Source organism: Pseudophryne corroboree, chromosome 3 (assembly GCF_028390025.1).
Source record: "Pseudophryne corroboree isolate aPseCor3 chromosome 3, aPseCor3.hap2, whole genome shotgun sequence".
Lineage (NCBI taxonomy): Eukaryota > Metazoa > Chordata > Amphibia > Anura > Myobatrachidae > Pseudophryne > Pseudophryne corroboree.
This window is the reverse complement of record NC_086446.1, coordinates 154,777,818-154,793,401: the sequence shown is the minus strand read 5'-3', so window position 1 is coordinate 154,793,401 and position 15,584 is coordinate 154,777,818. Positions and strand designations below refer to the sequence as shown.

General features: G+C 45.6%; 1 protein-coding gene across 1 annotated transcript in view; it reads right to left on the bottom strand.

Annotated features, from left to right (window-relative positions):
• Nucleotides 1-13,835, bottom strand: part of RPL7L1 (ribosomal protein L7 like 1) — a 426,894-nt gene extending 413,059 nt beyond the window's left edge. The window contains exon 1 of the mRNA XM_063958503.1: nucleotides 13,766-13,835. The gene's annotated coding sequence lies outside the window, so the exon portion shown is untranslated. The remainder of the gene's footprint in view (nucleotides 1-13,765) is intronic.
• Between the last annotated feature and the right edge of the window lie 1,749 nt (nucleotides 13,836-15,584).

Genomic DNA, 15,584 nt, shown 5'->3' with positions numbered 1-15,584 from the left:
ACCGGTATTATTATTTCACCGCTCTCAAACTCCAAACTTCATTATTATTTCATCGCTCTCAAGTTCGTTTATTATTTAACTGGTTCCAGCCAGTATCCACTCCGTACCAACAACAGTCTGGTTCCAGCCAGTATCCACAGCAGCCGTTTTACCTTCAGCAGCCCAGCCTTTCCTGGAACATCAGCTGGTACGATCCTGGGTTCTCTCCATTGCTACAGTCAGGCCTGGTAAGGACTTTCCAACTAGAAGATTATAAGAACTGTCTCACACTACCCGTGCCTGTGGCCCTTGCCACCCTGTAGCACCCAGGAATAGTATTTATCCTCTGTTGACTTTTATGTTTCCTTTTACTGCTGCTGTGTTACGGAGTTTGTCATAATAAACATCATTGACTTTTATCCTGGTTGTCATGGTCACGCCTTCGGGCAGTTATTCTACATGTTACTTACATGTCTAGGGGTCTGATACAATCTCCCAGGTTCCGTTACATCTCAGCCCCTACAACTGAGGCTGCCTCCCGTCAGCTCAGGCCCTCAGTTGTGACAACAGATTAGGAACGGAATGGGAGAATTACACCCTGTCTTGGAGATAGTAACTCCCAATGGGGGAACCGATAGTCAGGGAGTAGTCCTCACCAGGAATAATGCAATGTATTGCCCGTGGCCCAGAGATGAGCTGCGATCAATCATTTCAGAATTCCCCGACCCTCGGAAGCATTTAGCCAGATGTCAGAAATTTATCAGAGATCTGGGCAATGCGTATGAACCGACAAACAAACACTGGCGGATATTTTTGAAAGCATGCCTACCCCCCAATATTGACACCTAAAAATGTATCACTGATTGTAGGTTAGAGTCGGATAGTCTTATGACTGACAAACACAATCAGGAGAACTTAGAACGAATTAATAGACAACTAGAATTGTGTTTCTCTATTAATGTTAAGTGGAGAAGAATTTTCTCCATAAAACAGAGTGAAAATGAAATGACATCTGAATATTTCCATCGGGCCCTGCAAATAATGGATAGATACTTTGGGGTATCAGATACAGGGAACGATGTGAATTATAGGGAAGTGGCTGTCTCTGTTCTAATGGATGGACTCAATAAGACAGTAAGGGACAGGGTACAAACATCTTTGCCTAATTAGAAAGGGGTCACAGTAGCTTGTCTTAGAGAGTGCGCAATTGAACACCACAAGAATATTGTTAGGCGTAGAAAACAACAGGAGGAGAGGCTGAGGATTGAAAGTATACAGGCTCTTACACCAAAGTCTCATCAGCCTAAACCCCAGACCCCTGCTGTTTGGAAAAGACAGAGAATATGTTACAGTTGTAAAAAGGAAGGGCATTTTGCCAGAGATTGTAGGTATAGTAGAACACATAGTCAATATAGACCTCTAGATAGAGAAAACAAGCCACGTTATTAAACACATAGACGGGATCAAGGGACATATAGTAAGGAATCACGAGCCATATAGAAAACACAGATTCGGTTAATGGGAAGAACAGAATAAATGCAACTTTACCCTTTTGATAGAACTTGCTGGGGTTAGGAGGAGGCCTCTAAACTTTTGCTTCTTTCTCTAGCAGAAGTGACCTCTAATTAACTTAACAGGAGTTTTGTTAGAGATGGTATACATATTGAGTGCTCCCGCCCAGTAAGCACAAAGTATGTGAGATACCCACGAAGACTAATGTTGCATTTCACTGTTTTAGATGCATGTCCATCACAGGTAGAGGAAATTATCTCAAAGATACCGGGTTCCCTATGAACTTAGAATGGACAGGACACTGGATTGATGGCTGGGATAGTCCCAGTAAAGAAAACACACATAGAATTTCTTTTAGGGGAGCAGACCGAGTAGAGAATCATTCCCCCGTAGTGCCCAATCCAGATGTCAAAATTTTGTAAAATATTCTTTGCCTCTACAAAATTATCTGTTACTAAACTCTATGTGATTTGTCTTCAAAGTTTCCTCTTCATCTCTTACGTTCACCGACAGGATTACAGTTCAAACGCCACATGCCTACTCGGTCTTTCAGAGCTCTTCCCAAATCCAGTATATCTCACCAGCATAGGGACACCAGTATTAATGCAGTGTGCTTGGTCATGCACAAAGGGTGGAGAATGAGAATACTGGTGAAGGGAGACTGTGCATAGACACCGATATGCATGATGGTGTGACAGCCTGATGGTGAACGCAAATCTGACAAATTTTCTTTTTATTGTTTCCCCTCTCTTTTCACTCTCCACAGACGGTTTACTTCACACAACTGATAATACACAACAGTTAAACACATTGAAATGCAAGATTTGGGTTCCCTACAGAAAAAGGCGGTCTGGAGGTCAAAGGGGTATGGCCAGGAGTCCTCAGGACTGTGGACAGGTGGTAAGCCAGTGGCCCCCAGAGCATATCTTCCAAGCTTAGCTGAGGCGGCACACGGTCTGACTCATCTGGGTAAAGAGGGTATGTGTAAGCTGGCGAGAGCCTACTGGTGCGCGGCAGGATTCTCTTCTCATGCAGGTAAGAGAGCAATGACATGTTTTACTTGCTTGAGGAAGAATATTGGAAAGTCAATACCAACAGAACCATCCCATATCCCTCCGACAGACGGACCTTTTCAGGTAATACAAATCGATTTCATACAGTTATCACCCTGTAGGAATTTAAAATATGTGTTAGTTTGTATTGACGTATTTTCCAACTGGGTAGAAGCATTCCCTGCTGCCACAAATACTGCTACGTTCACTGCAAAGAAAATTGTGCAGGAATTTGTGTGTAGATATGGTCTCCCTAGAATAATTGAAAGTGATAGGGGTACCCATTTTACAGGTGAAGTTTTTCAGGTCATGTGCAAACTGATGGGAATTAATAGCAAGCTGCATACTCCGTACCGTCGACAGGCGAGTGCAAAGGTGGAGAGAATGAACAGCACTATTAAGAACAAGCTGGGTAAATTAATGGCTGAAACTGGATTGTCGTGGCCAGAAGCTTTGCCACTAGTATTGTACAGCATCAGAACCACTCCCAGGTCTCCCCTTAACCTATCACCCTTTGAAATTCTTTTTGGTCGACAACCTCATGTAATGATAGACCCCCAGGTTGATTTGAAATGTAATAATGAAGTGACTGTTAAATATTTGGTTGGGATGAGCCAGCAGCTGAGAAATCAACAAAAAAATGTAAAGCTGGTGATTCCTGACCTACCGAACAGTAATTGTCATGACATTGAACCTGGGGATTATGTGATGATTCAAAATTTCTTACGCTCATGTTGCCTCATAGACAGGTGGGAAGGACCATATCAAGTCTTGTTAACCAGCACAACAGCATTGAAGGTCGCCGAAAGAGAGACTTGGATCCACTCGTCCCACTGCAAGCAGGTCGCTGACCCGGAGAGAACTCGTGCAGTTTCATCAAGTTTGTGTGGTTTGGTAACTGTGTGTTCAAAGAGCAAAGCAAAGAGACACTAGAGTGTTTGTTCCAGGAAAGTTGAGAGGCAGGACTGTTGAAGGGCATCTGAGCAAAGAGAGTAACAAGAGCTAGAACGGTTGTCGTACCACTTTCTTTTTTCACCTCTCCCTGCATTTTTCCTTTCTTTTCTCCTTATTTTCCTCCTTTCCCCTAATGAAATGGATCGATCACAAGAGACTGCGTTTCGGGTTCTGTTAGTAATTCTGGTTTTGATAAGGACAGTTTGTTTTGGTGAGGGTCCCAGAGAGGTTGAGCAGGGATCTGGAATGGGTTCTGATGGCAAGTATGAATTTGTAGGATCTCAGGATCAGCGCATCATTTTAGTAAAGGCTGGCATCAGTAAGCGCTCTGGTAGTCAGGGAGCTCGGAGGCACTGAGGGGTTATTGTCTGTTGAATATTGTATTTGTAGGAATTGTGAGAATATAGTTGAGGATGGGTGCATCCAGAGATGTCAGTCCAACCTTAGTCTCGACATGGACCGTCATCCATTGAGTGATTACCACTCACTAGTGGGTAAGGTCTTAAACCAGACAGAATGCTCCGTGTGCTCACAGGTACCTCAAGGTCAGAGCAAGTCAGGATTAGTACCGTATCCTTTAGCAATAGATGAGGTACTCGAATTATGGGGTGGGAGACCGGTGGACAAGAAATTCAAAATCTCTAGGCCCCCTAGTTTGAAGCTCCACCAGTATCATGTAGACAGGTCCTTATTGTGTGTTAATATTTCCAATTACCGAAAACCGGGAAATTGGGAAGTGACGTGGAATAACCAAACAATGACCTTTTCACACAGAGCTGATAGGACACCCATAGACTCTGAACTTGTACGCCAAATAGCCAAAAGTGGGAGGTATTTCCGGTATAGGTATACTCGTGGAAGCAAGACCATGTGGGTTGGAAACGTATCGCCAGGGTATTGTGCTCATATCATCCAGCCCGAAACTTGTACTGAGCAGATGGGAGAACTAGGGATTGTTTTATTTACTTGGAAAGTTTGTAATATGGTGATGTTATATTTTGTCCCCTATGTTCTCCCAGATGATGCCTATTTCATATGTGGGAGGAAGGCGTACAAGTGGCTTGCCCTGAGCTCAGAGGGATTGTGTTATATTGGGAGAGTACTGCCAGAGGTCATGACCATAACCCATGATAAGATGAAAGACGTTCACCGCAGTGCTCAGGCTCCTTATACTCATACTCACTATGAACACATCATCAAGAGACACCTCATAGATAGGACAGAGCACGCAGCCTCTGATTTGATCCACGAATCCACCGGGATTTAATTCCTTCTCGCATTAGACATCACCCGTACTGCCAGAGGAATTATAAATTATAGGTATATCCATGCGCTAGCGAACTTGATAGATAATATCACTGAGATGTATGACGACACCTTCAGGTATACTGGAAGGGAGTTACAAGCTTACAAGAAGGAACTGATTCAGCACAGGATGGTCCTTAATTATGTCACAGCCGTAACAGGTGGGTACTGTGTTACTCTGGCAACTCAATATGGTGTGAAGTGCTGTACGTATATTACGAACAGCACTGACGACCACACAGAGATTATTGATCGAAAGATGGATTATATCTTGCAATTGAAGTGGGAGTTCAGGAGGAAACACAACCTTACCCTGACTGCTGTGAGTAATGAACTGACCGGCTGGGTCTCATGGTTGAACCCACGCAAATGGTTCTCAGGTTTAGGAGAGTGGGCTCAGAATGTTATTATGAGTGTGGGGAAGTTTCTCCTTTGTATCTTCGGAGTCATCATAATTATTGGTTCGATATTTAGGTGTGTTCAAATTCTAATGCGGCGCACGCACGACACAAATTTGATGAGTCTAAGGAGCGAGGGCGCTGTTATAGCAGCAAATTTTATTTATGACCCATACATAGAGATAGTGTTATGATAAGGATTGCAAATTAATTTCATGGCCTGTTTCTTTCACCCGTTTCTCTTTTGTTTCCCCCTCTGCCCAGATACATCCATCCGGAAAATACATCAGCCCTACCCAAAATGTTTATGTGAATGTATTTTAGATATGTGTCTTATCTTCATCTCTGCAACCTCCAGTTAACAGCCCACATAGTTGACAGGTGATATCCACATATACTTGCACTCACATATGTTTCCCCCTCCATGTATCATTAACTAAATGTGCTCCCCATTTGTTGGAACCAGAAGCCGAAAAGAGCTCGGTAGTGTTTGTTGGCCCATTTACAGACCCTTAATATGGGATGAGAAGGCTTTAATGTATACTTCGCAATACCTTGAAGCTTATTTAGAACATATACGGCACAATGATACATGCCCCTCAGACATGGATTCATACATACATGCTTTTTACAATCCCACTAGGTCATACATTTCCCACCTACAACTCTCCCCCGACCATCCAAACTTCTGTAGATATTGTATAGATATTTTTCTGTTTAGTGATTAGATAGTGGCAGTTATTGGTGACTGCCAAAGGGTGGACTGTCAAAGTCGAAAAATATTGCAGTACACACATTACGTACAAACTACACACAGATGGCCTCCGCGCGTGTACTTGTTCTGCCGTGCGTGCACATATCCGCAATTTGAGTATGGTCGCTCCCGCAGTCCTGCGCATTAGCGCGTGGTATGGGTATTTACGGTAGAGTTTGTGAACGCATGGAAAGCTATCAAAACACATTACATATTTAATCCAAATAGTGCACAATGTACACATAGTCTCCCTGCACCACATCAGAAAGTAACAGCAGTTTAAATGGTAACAGAACAAAGGGATTCACGTTTACAGGATAGGAGGGGACAGAACAAGGTTATAAGGTGCTGTTTGGTATCCAGCTGTAGGGTATTTTAAGGGTAACATTCCGGTGTTGGTTTGAGGAAGATTGCATGTTCCTGCGGATAGTTATGTGCAGGAGCAGAATATAGATATAAACTGTATTTACTGTACATTATGTATGCGGCGGGAACCCAGAGGACACCACCCACAAGAGCAGTTGGAACAGACATCGCCTACCTATTCAAACCGACCTATGACCTCTCCTGTACTGTAAATGACCATCCCTGTGTCCAATGGACAAAGAGATTACAGTATCCATTGTGTTAAGTTTTGGATGAATTGTATAATGAGAGCCTGCTGCAGGCCTGGTCAGACACAAGACTCACAAAGTTATCTATTAGATGACCGAGGACCGGACCGGGTAGCGCGGCGAATCCAATCACATATGTACCATTGAATGTAGCCATTTACTCTGTTATATTGTATTGTATTGTTTGTATTGTAACCCCCTTTCAGCAATAATACGCTGTGGTGTCGTGTCTTCATTGCCCTGCTAAGGTTTAAAGTGTATTATCATTGCATTGCATAGCTGTTAAGGGTTTGCGGTGTGTCTCTGGGTGTGTACGCGCTGTGAGTACTTTGTACCGTCAGCGCAGCGTTTGTACGCAAAGTCCGTACACAGTACGGGACTTTGTACGCTAATAGCGTACAAAGTACGTAGAGTGTGTATTAAGTATAGCGGCTGCAGCGGCTCCATGGTAAAGTGTATTTAAGGTGTGTTTAAGGTATAGCTTTCAGTCCTGTAGATAAATCAGCAATTATCATTTTCTAGCCCGGAGAAGTGTGGGAATGACTTCACTGGGAGTACCCTTTCGAGGTAGGATCCGACGCTCAACCGCCAAGCCGTCAAACGTAGCCACGGTAAGTCTTGATACACGCATGGCCCCTGCTGTAACAGGTCCTCTCGTAGAGGAAGGGGCCAGAGATCTCCTATGAGCAATTCATGAAGATCTGGATACCAAGCCCTTCTTGGCTAGTCCAGTACAATCAGGATCGCCTGAACCTTTGTTCTTCTTATGATCTTTAGCACCTTTGGAATGAGTGGAATTGGAGGGAACACGTACACCGACTGAAACACCCATGGTGTCACTAGGGCGTCCACTGCTATTGCCTGAGGTTCTCTCGACCTGGAACAATATCTCTGAAGTTTCTTGTTGAGGCAAGACGCCATCATATCTATTTGAGGACTCCCCCAAAGACTTGTCACTTCTGCGAAGACCTCTTGACGAAGACCCCACTCTCCTGGATGGAGATCGTGTCTGCTGAGGAAGTCTGCTTCCCAGTTGTCCACTCCTGGAATGAAGTCCGCTGACAGCGTGCTTGTATGCTTTTCCGCCCAACGGAGAACTTTTGTGGCCTCTGCCATCGCCGCTCTGCTCTTTGTTCCGCCCTGGCGGTTTATGTGTGCTAACGCTGTTATATTGTCCGACTGGATGAGGACGGATAGGTTGCGAAGAAGATGTTCCGCCTGAAGAAGGCCATTGTAAATGGCCCTTAACTCCAACACATTTATGTGTAGAGAAACTTCCTGGCTTGACCATTTTCCCTAAAAGGTTTCCCCCTGTGTGACTGCACCCCAGCCTCGGAGACTCGCACCCGTGGTCACTATGATCCATTCCTGGATCCCAAACCTGTGACCCTCTAGGAGGTGAGAGCTGTGCAGCCACCACAGGAGTGAGATCCTGCTCCTGGAGGACAGGATTATTTTCTGGTGCATGTGCAGATGAGATCCGGACCACTTGTCCAACAGATCCCACTGAAACACTCTGGCATGGAACCTGCCAAATTGAATGGCCTTGTAGGCCGCCACCATCTTCCCCAGCAATCGAGTGCATTGATGGATAGACACTCTTGCTGGTTTCAAAATTTGTTTGACCAGACTCTGAATTTCTAGAGCCTTCTCTTCTGGAAGAAAAACCCTCTGTAATTTAGTGTCTAGAATCATTCCCAAAAATGACAGTCTTTTCGTCGGATTCAACTGTGACTTTGGCAAGTTTAAGAGCCAACCATGTTGTTGCAGAACTGTCAGGGAGAGCGTAATGCTCTGCAGCAATTGGTCCTCGGATCTTGCCTTTATCAGGAGATCGTCCAAGTACAGGATAATTGTGACTCCGTGCTTGCGCAGGAGAACCATCATTTCCGCGATAACTTTGGTGAAAACCCTCGGAGCCATGGACAGACCAAATGGCAACGTCTGAAATTGGAAATGACAAACCTGAACTGCAAACCACAGGTAAGCCTGATGTAAGTAGGCATCCTTTATGTCGACCGACACCATAAAATCCCCTTCCTCCAGACTGGAGATCACTACTCGGAGAGATTCCATCTTGAATTTGAATTTTCCTAGGTAGTAATTGAAGGATTTTAGGTTCAGAATAGGTCTGACCGAGCCGTCCGGCTTCGGGACCACTAACAGGCTCGAATAAAAACCTTCTCCCTGTTCTGACGGGGGAACCCTGATAATAACCTGATTGAGACACAACTTTTGTATTGCATCGCATACTACCTCCCTGTCCGGAAAAGAAGCTGGCAAGGCCGTTTTGAAAAATCGTCGAGGGGGAATGTCTTGAAACTCTAGTTTGTACCTCTGGGACACTATTCCTAACACCCAGGGGTCCAGGTCCGAACAAATCCAGACCTGACTGAAGAGTCGTGGACGTGCCCCCACTGGTGCGGACTCCAGCAGAGGAGCCCCAGCGTCATGCGGTGGATTTGGCAGAAGCCGGGGAGGACTTCTGCTCCTGGTAGCCTGCCATGGCTGGAGATCTTTTACCTCTTCCACTTCCTCTATTTGCCAGGAAGGAATAACCTCTGCCTTTTTTGTAATTGTTTGTCCGAAAGGACTGCATCTGCAAGGGATGAGCTTTCTTTTGCTGCGGAGGAAAGTAAGGCAAAAATGAGGATTTACCCGCGGTAGCCGTAGATACCAAATCAGTGAGACCTTCCCCAATCAATACACCACCTTTATAAGGTAACGACTCCATAGCTTTTTGGGAGTCAGCATCAGCATTCCATTGATGAATCCACAATGCCCTCCTAGCTGAGACTGCCATGGCATTGGCCCTTGATCTCAAGAGGCCAATATCTCTCGCAGCTTCCTTCAGGTAAGCTGCGGAGTCCCTGATATAACCCAGCGTTAAAAGGATGGTATCCGTATCTGGGGTATCAATATCAGATGACAAGTTATCTGCCCACTTTTCAATAGCACTACTCACCCACGCAGATGCAATAGCTGGTCTGAGTAGTGAACCTGTGGTGACGTAAATGGATTTTTGCCTATTTTCCTGTCTACGATCCGCAGGATCTTTAAGGGCTGCCGTGTCAGGAGATGACAGAGCCACCTTTTTAGACAACCGTGATAGCACCTTGTCCACAATGGGAGGTGATTCCCACTTTTCTCTATCCCCGGAGGGGAACAAATACGCCATTTGAATCCTTTTGGGAATCAGAAACTTTTTATCCGGATTTTCCCACATTTTTTCAAAAAGGGTATTCAGTTCTTGAGAAGGAGTAAACGTTACTTCAGGTTTCTTTCCCTTATGCATATAGGCCCTCATTCCGAGTTGTTCGCTCGCAAGGCGATTTTAGCAGAGTTACACACGCTAAGCCGCCGCCTACTGGGAGTGAATCTTAGCTTCTTAAAATTGCGAACGATGTATTCGCAATATTGCGATTACAAACTACTTAGCAGTTTCAGAGTAGCTTCAGACTTACTCGGCATCTGCGATCAGTTCACTGCTTGTCGTTCCTGGTTTGACGTCATAAACACACCCAGCGTTCGCCCAGACACTCCTCCGTTTCTCCAGCCACTCCCGCGTTTTTTCCGGAAACGGTAGCGTTTTTATCCACACGCCCATAAAACGCCGTGTTTCCGCCCAGTAACACCCATTTCCTGTCAATCACACTACGATCGCCGGAGCGAAGAAAAAGCTGTGAGTAAAAAAACTATCTTCATAGCAAAATTACTTGGCGCAGTCGCAGTGCGAACATTGCGCATGCGTACTAAGCAGAAAAACGCTGCGATGCGAAGAAAATTACAGAGCGAACGACTCGGAATGAGGGCCCTAGACCCTAGTATCAGGAACAGCAGGGTCCTCGGTGATATGCAAAACGTCTTTTATTGCCACAATCATGTACTGAATGCTCTTTGCCAATTTTGGGTCTAATCTAGTATCACCATAGTCGACACTGGAGTCAGTGTCCGTGTCGGTATCTGTGTCTGCTAACTGAGCAAAAGAAAGTTTATGTGACCCCGAGGGGGTCTGGACTTGTGACAACACATCCTCCACAGATTTTTTCCAAACCTGGTTCTGAAGGCCAGTACTCACTGGCCGATGTCAGAGAGATGTGTGCTGAGCGAACCGCTCAGCACACATCTCTCCCAGCGCTCAGCACAGCGCCATCTGTGCTGAGCGTGCGGGGGGAGACGGGGGGGCCTCTCACTTCACCCAGCGGGTGAAGTGAGCGACCCGCTAGATTGGCCTGCATGCAGGCCAATCTAGCAGCAGCGATAGCGATGCGCGGGGCTGCGCATCGCTATCGCTGAGGGGGCTACACACGGAGCGATCGTGCTTAAAATCTAAGCAATCTAGTCAGATTGCTTAGATTTTAAGCAGCGATCGCTCCGTGAGTACCCCCCTTTTGACTCAGATTTATCTAATCTCTTATTAATTAGAGCCACATTAGCATTCAAAGCATTCATCACATTAACCCAATCAGGAGTTGGCGTTGCTGACAGGGTCACTCCCACAGCCGTTTCTACCTCTAACCCAGTCTCCTCCTGGGAAGAGCACTCTGCTTCAGACATGCCGACACACCTGTACCGACACCCACAGACACACTGGCCAAAAGGGGGACAGACCCACAGTAAAGCCTGTCAGAGAAACACAGAGGGAGTTTGCCAGCTCACAACCCAGCGCCTGACCCGGTTCTGAAACTCTAATATATAATGCCCCAGACCCTGCAGCGCTTTATACACACTCAATTTTGCATCAATTCCCCCCCCCTCCCCCCCCACACCGTTTTGCACCCTGCTACTTGGATAGCAGTGGTGAGGAAGGACCAGCGTCTCTGCAGCTCCGGAGAGAAAATGGCGCTGAGTAGAGCTGTGAGGACTAAGCCCCGCCCGCTTCAGCCCGCTCTTTTTAAAATTAAAAACGCTGACGGGGGTAAGAAATTTAGTGTCCATGCACCCTAATTTCACTGTGCCCCCCCCCCCCCCCGCGCCCTGCACCCTGTAGTGCCTTTCTGTGTCCCCAGCATCCTCTAGGATGCATGAGAAATATATATATATATATATATATATATATATATAGCGTACAAGGACAGCAGCACTCTCAGGCTTTTCACTTAAGTGAAAAGCCTGAGAGTGCCGCTGTCCTTGTACGCTACATACGGTCGGGAGACCATTTCAGGAGGCACCTAGGTTCTTACTTATGGTTGGAGAGAGTGCCAGCTGTTACAGCTATATATATATACTGTATATATATATATATATATATATATATATAAATATATATACAACAAGTTAAAATACACAAATTAAAAATTATATAACTACCTTAGGATAGAAAGGATTGCCAGTTAGTAGACCGACATGTTAATACTACTCTATAGGATCTGTGGTTGATCTCTAAGGTATCCGGTTGATAGACAGTGTCTAGTTAGACAGTCAATAGATAGACACCATATGTTAGACAGACGTTAGGTCGACAGGGTCAAAAGATCGACATGAAAAAGTTAGACATAAAAAAAGTTAGACAATTTTTTTTTTTAATTTAACATGTTTTTGGACTATGTTAAATACCTTCTCTATCCATGTCGGCATAGAGTTGGTTATAAACCTTGTGGCGAGCGCAGCGAGCCACCGAGCCCGAAGTGTAGCAAGCAAAGTGAGGGTATGCCTTTCTACAATTGGGGGTCCCAGATGACAAAACTATCCACACAAACCACAAAAATGCAAAAAAACCATGGTGTCTACCTTTATTATGTCGACCATTTTCATGTCGACCTTTTGACCCTGTCGACCTTTTGCCCCTGTCGACCTCATGTCTCTCTAACATATGGTGTCTATCTATTGACTGTCTAACTGGACCCTATCTATCTTATATACCACACCCATTACATATGTACTACCTGCACCACCCTGATGGCGGTCCTGAATACACGGACTGCTATGCAACTGATACCACACACAAGACAACTTGTACATGAATCTTCACATGACAGCTCTCCCCATAAGCACTGTCTTTTGTAATACATACCTCCCAACTTTAGAAAGTTGGAAGGAGGGACAGACACAGCCCCCCAAAATAGGAGGCATGGACTTGTGGGTAGGAGGCGTGGCTTTGCGAAAGTGCTGCGATTGCAGGTCACGTCCCCGTTTTTGCAGCTGTGGGGGACACGCCAAGCGCTCTGTGCTGCTGCTGACATGCCCCCTGTCCCTCTCTCCCAGTGAACAGACTGGACTTGCATAAGGACTTATGGGTTTAGGACACTGGAATCCTTCTGCGCATGAATCGAGTGATGCTGGGAGGGATCCTTCTTATGGGGAATCATGGATAGAAGCCTATAAGCTTCCATAGAGTAACACCATCTACAGATGTCATTGCCCACTGCATCCAAGCTCTGGAATGTCTTGCATTCTGGAGCTTGGTGCATATGCAATGGCATTTCGGAGATTTGACTGCTTTCTTTTTACATTGTTACAGCCTGCCCAATATGTCAGTCCTCAATTTTATCTCTCACTCAGTATGACATGCAAAGGACCCATCACACAGAAAAGAACAGTATGCCATGCACAGGAGACCACATACAACACTGAACAGGATGACATGTACAGGTGACCATATTCAGCACTGAACACCCAGGATGACATGTACAGGAGACCATATTCAGCACAGAACACCCAGGATGACATGCACAGGAGACCACATCCAGTACAGAACACCCATGCACAGGAGACCACATACAACACTGAACAGGATGACATGTACAGGTGACCATATTCAGCACAGAACACCCAGGATGACATGTACAGGAGACCATATTCAGCACAGAACACCCAGGATGACATGTACAGGAGACCATATTCAGCACAGAACACCCAGGATGACATGCACAGGAGACCACATCCAGTACAGAACACCCATGCACAGGAGACCACAGAACACCCAGGATGACTTGCACAGGAGACCACATCCAGTACAGAAAACCCATGCACAGGAGACCACAGAACACTGATGATGCCATGCCCTGTAGACCACATCCAGTACAGAACAACCAGGATGACATGCACAGGAGACCACATCCAGTACAGAACAACCATGCACAGAAGACCACATACACCAGACAGGACAGAGCACATACAATGACATACACAGCTGAAAAACACGGGTAAACAGTAAGCACAGATCATAACATGCATCAGATGCTATTTTCACGTTACCTGTGTCAGATACAACCCCACACCAGACTACTGCTTATGATCTTTATTATATCCCTCAGTGTTAATAACATGCTGAACAGGTATCACTTGTGGTAAAACATTCAGGGAAGATTTTAGATTAATTAATGTTTATTGAGGAAAGCACTTGTAAAATATTAATCCACTTTAAGGCTAAAAAAGATTTACGAAATAACAAACATGGAATTAATTCAACTCTGTTCTTGCATCCAGATTGTAATTACGCAAGTAAATCAATGGTCAAATGAATTGCTGATGTGTATTCTGTGGTTACATTTTAGTGTTCGTTGGAATAAAACCAGAATTTGTTGTTAGAGAGGAACGCTCATCCCTTCTTCTGTACTGGCTGTGTTTCCAGTGGGCACTAGGACCTGGTGTGACCTCCGACATGTGCCTTCTGCATATGCACGGCGACATAGCATATCTTTCCCTCAGTGTCCCTCAGTGTGCCAAATACAGTAGCGGATCTTGCCACGGGCAAGCAGGACTTTTGCCCGGGGCGCCGCCTTCCGGAGGGCGCCGCACCATGGCAAGATCCGCTGCTGCTGTGGTGCCGCTGCTGCCGCTGCCCGCTGTCCCGCTGTCCTGTGAAGGGAAACTAGACACTATGCGTCTAGTTTTCCTTCGTGGGCTGCCCGCTGTGAAGGGAAACTAGACGCTACGCGTCTAGTTTCCCTTCCTGGAGAGGACCTTAACTGTAATGATGTGCGGTGCGCGTTGACGTAATCGCGCACCGCACATCCTACTATAGTACAGGGGGCGTAACTGACCACGCCCCTGTATGAAGCCACGCCCCCTAATGCCGCCCGGGTCGCAAGAAGCCCCGGAACCGGCCCTGGCCAAATACCTCTGAGTTCTCCACAACACAGGCTGTGGGAGCCTTACGGAGACCCCACTGAAACTCAAGATGCCAAGATGAGATGTAAATTACTCTTAAAAACATTAGTACCAGGAGGTTAAAACAAGACATTTGAGCTGAAATGGTTTCTTATCTGATCCTTTATAATCCCATTAGTATTTAACACGCAAAGTGGCTAAACCCATCTAAAGTTCTTATTTTGGTGTCTTTAGTCCTGGATTGTTCACTTTGGGTGCCCAAACTATGGACTTTTCACACATTTTGTATCACACCTCTGGAAACTGCCAGTATAAACAGTGTCTGTCGCGTTTTCCGTTGTTTTTTGTGTGTTTATGTCGACATAGGTCGACATGGACATCATATAAAGTGTACCGCATCCCCTCGCATGGCTCGCTGCGCTCGCCATGCTTCGGGAACTATTATACTCCCCCTCCAGGTCCACTGGGATGGTAAAGTATGAACAAGACGGTTTCAATGAAAAAACTCATGAAAAACTCATGTCAGTATTTTGACCTATCGGCATTTTACATGTCGGTATTTTGACCTTGTCGGTATTTTAAATGTTGGTATTTTGTCCATGTCTGGATTTTGACCTTGTCGGGATTTTGACCATCGATCAATTGCTGTCGGGATTTCGACCGTCGGGATTTTGATTGGAGGTAAATTGACTGCATCCCCCATGCATCTATGGTAGCTATCCCCCAAGGCTGTATTATACACAAGGCTGACTAGGCTGAAGCCTAGGGGCCTGCAGGGAATAGGGACCCGTCAATTATTATTATTATTGCCAATGCACTGTTACCTGCACCCTATGGCTTTAATTGTTAAAAGGCAATTTACATTCCATAGCAAGAGACTCTCGTAGTCTCGGGGGGGAGGAACAGCTGACCAATAGCATACTAGCTCTATTTCAAAAGAGAATAGAAAAGTAAGAATGATTGC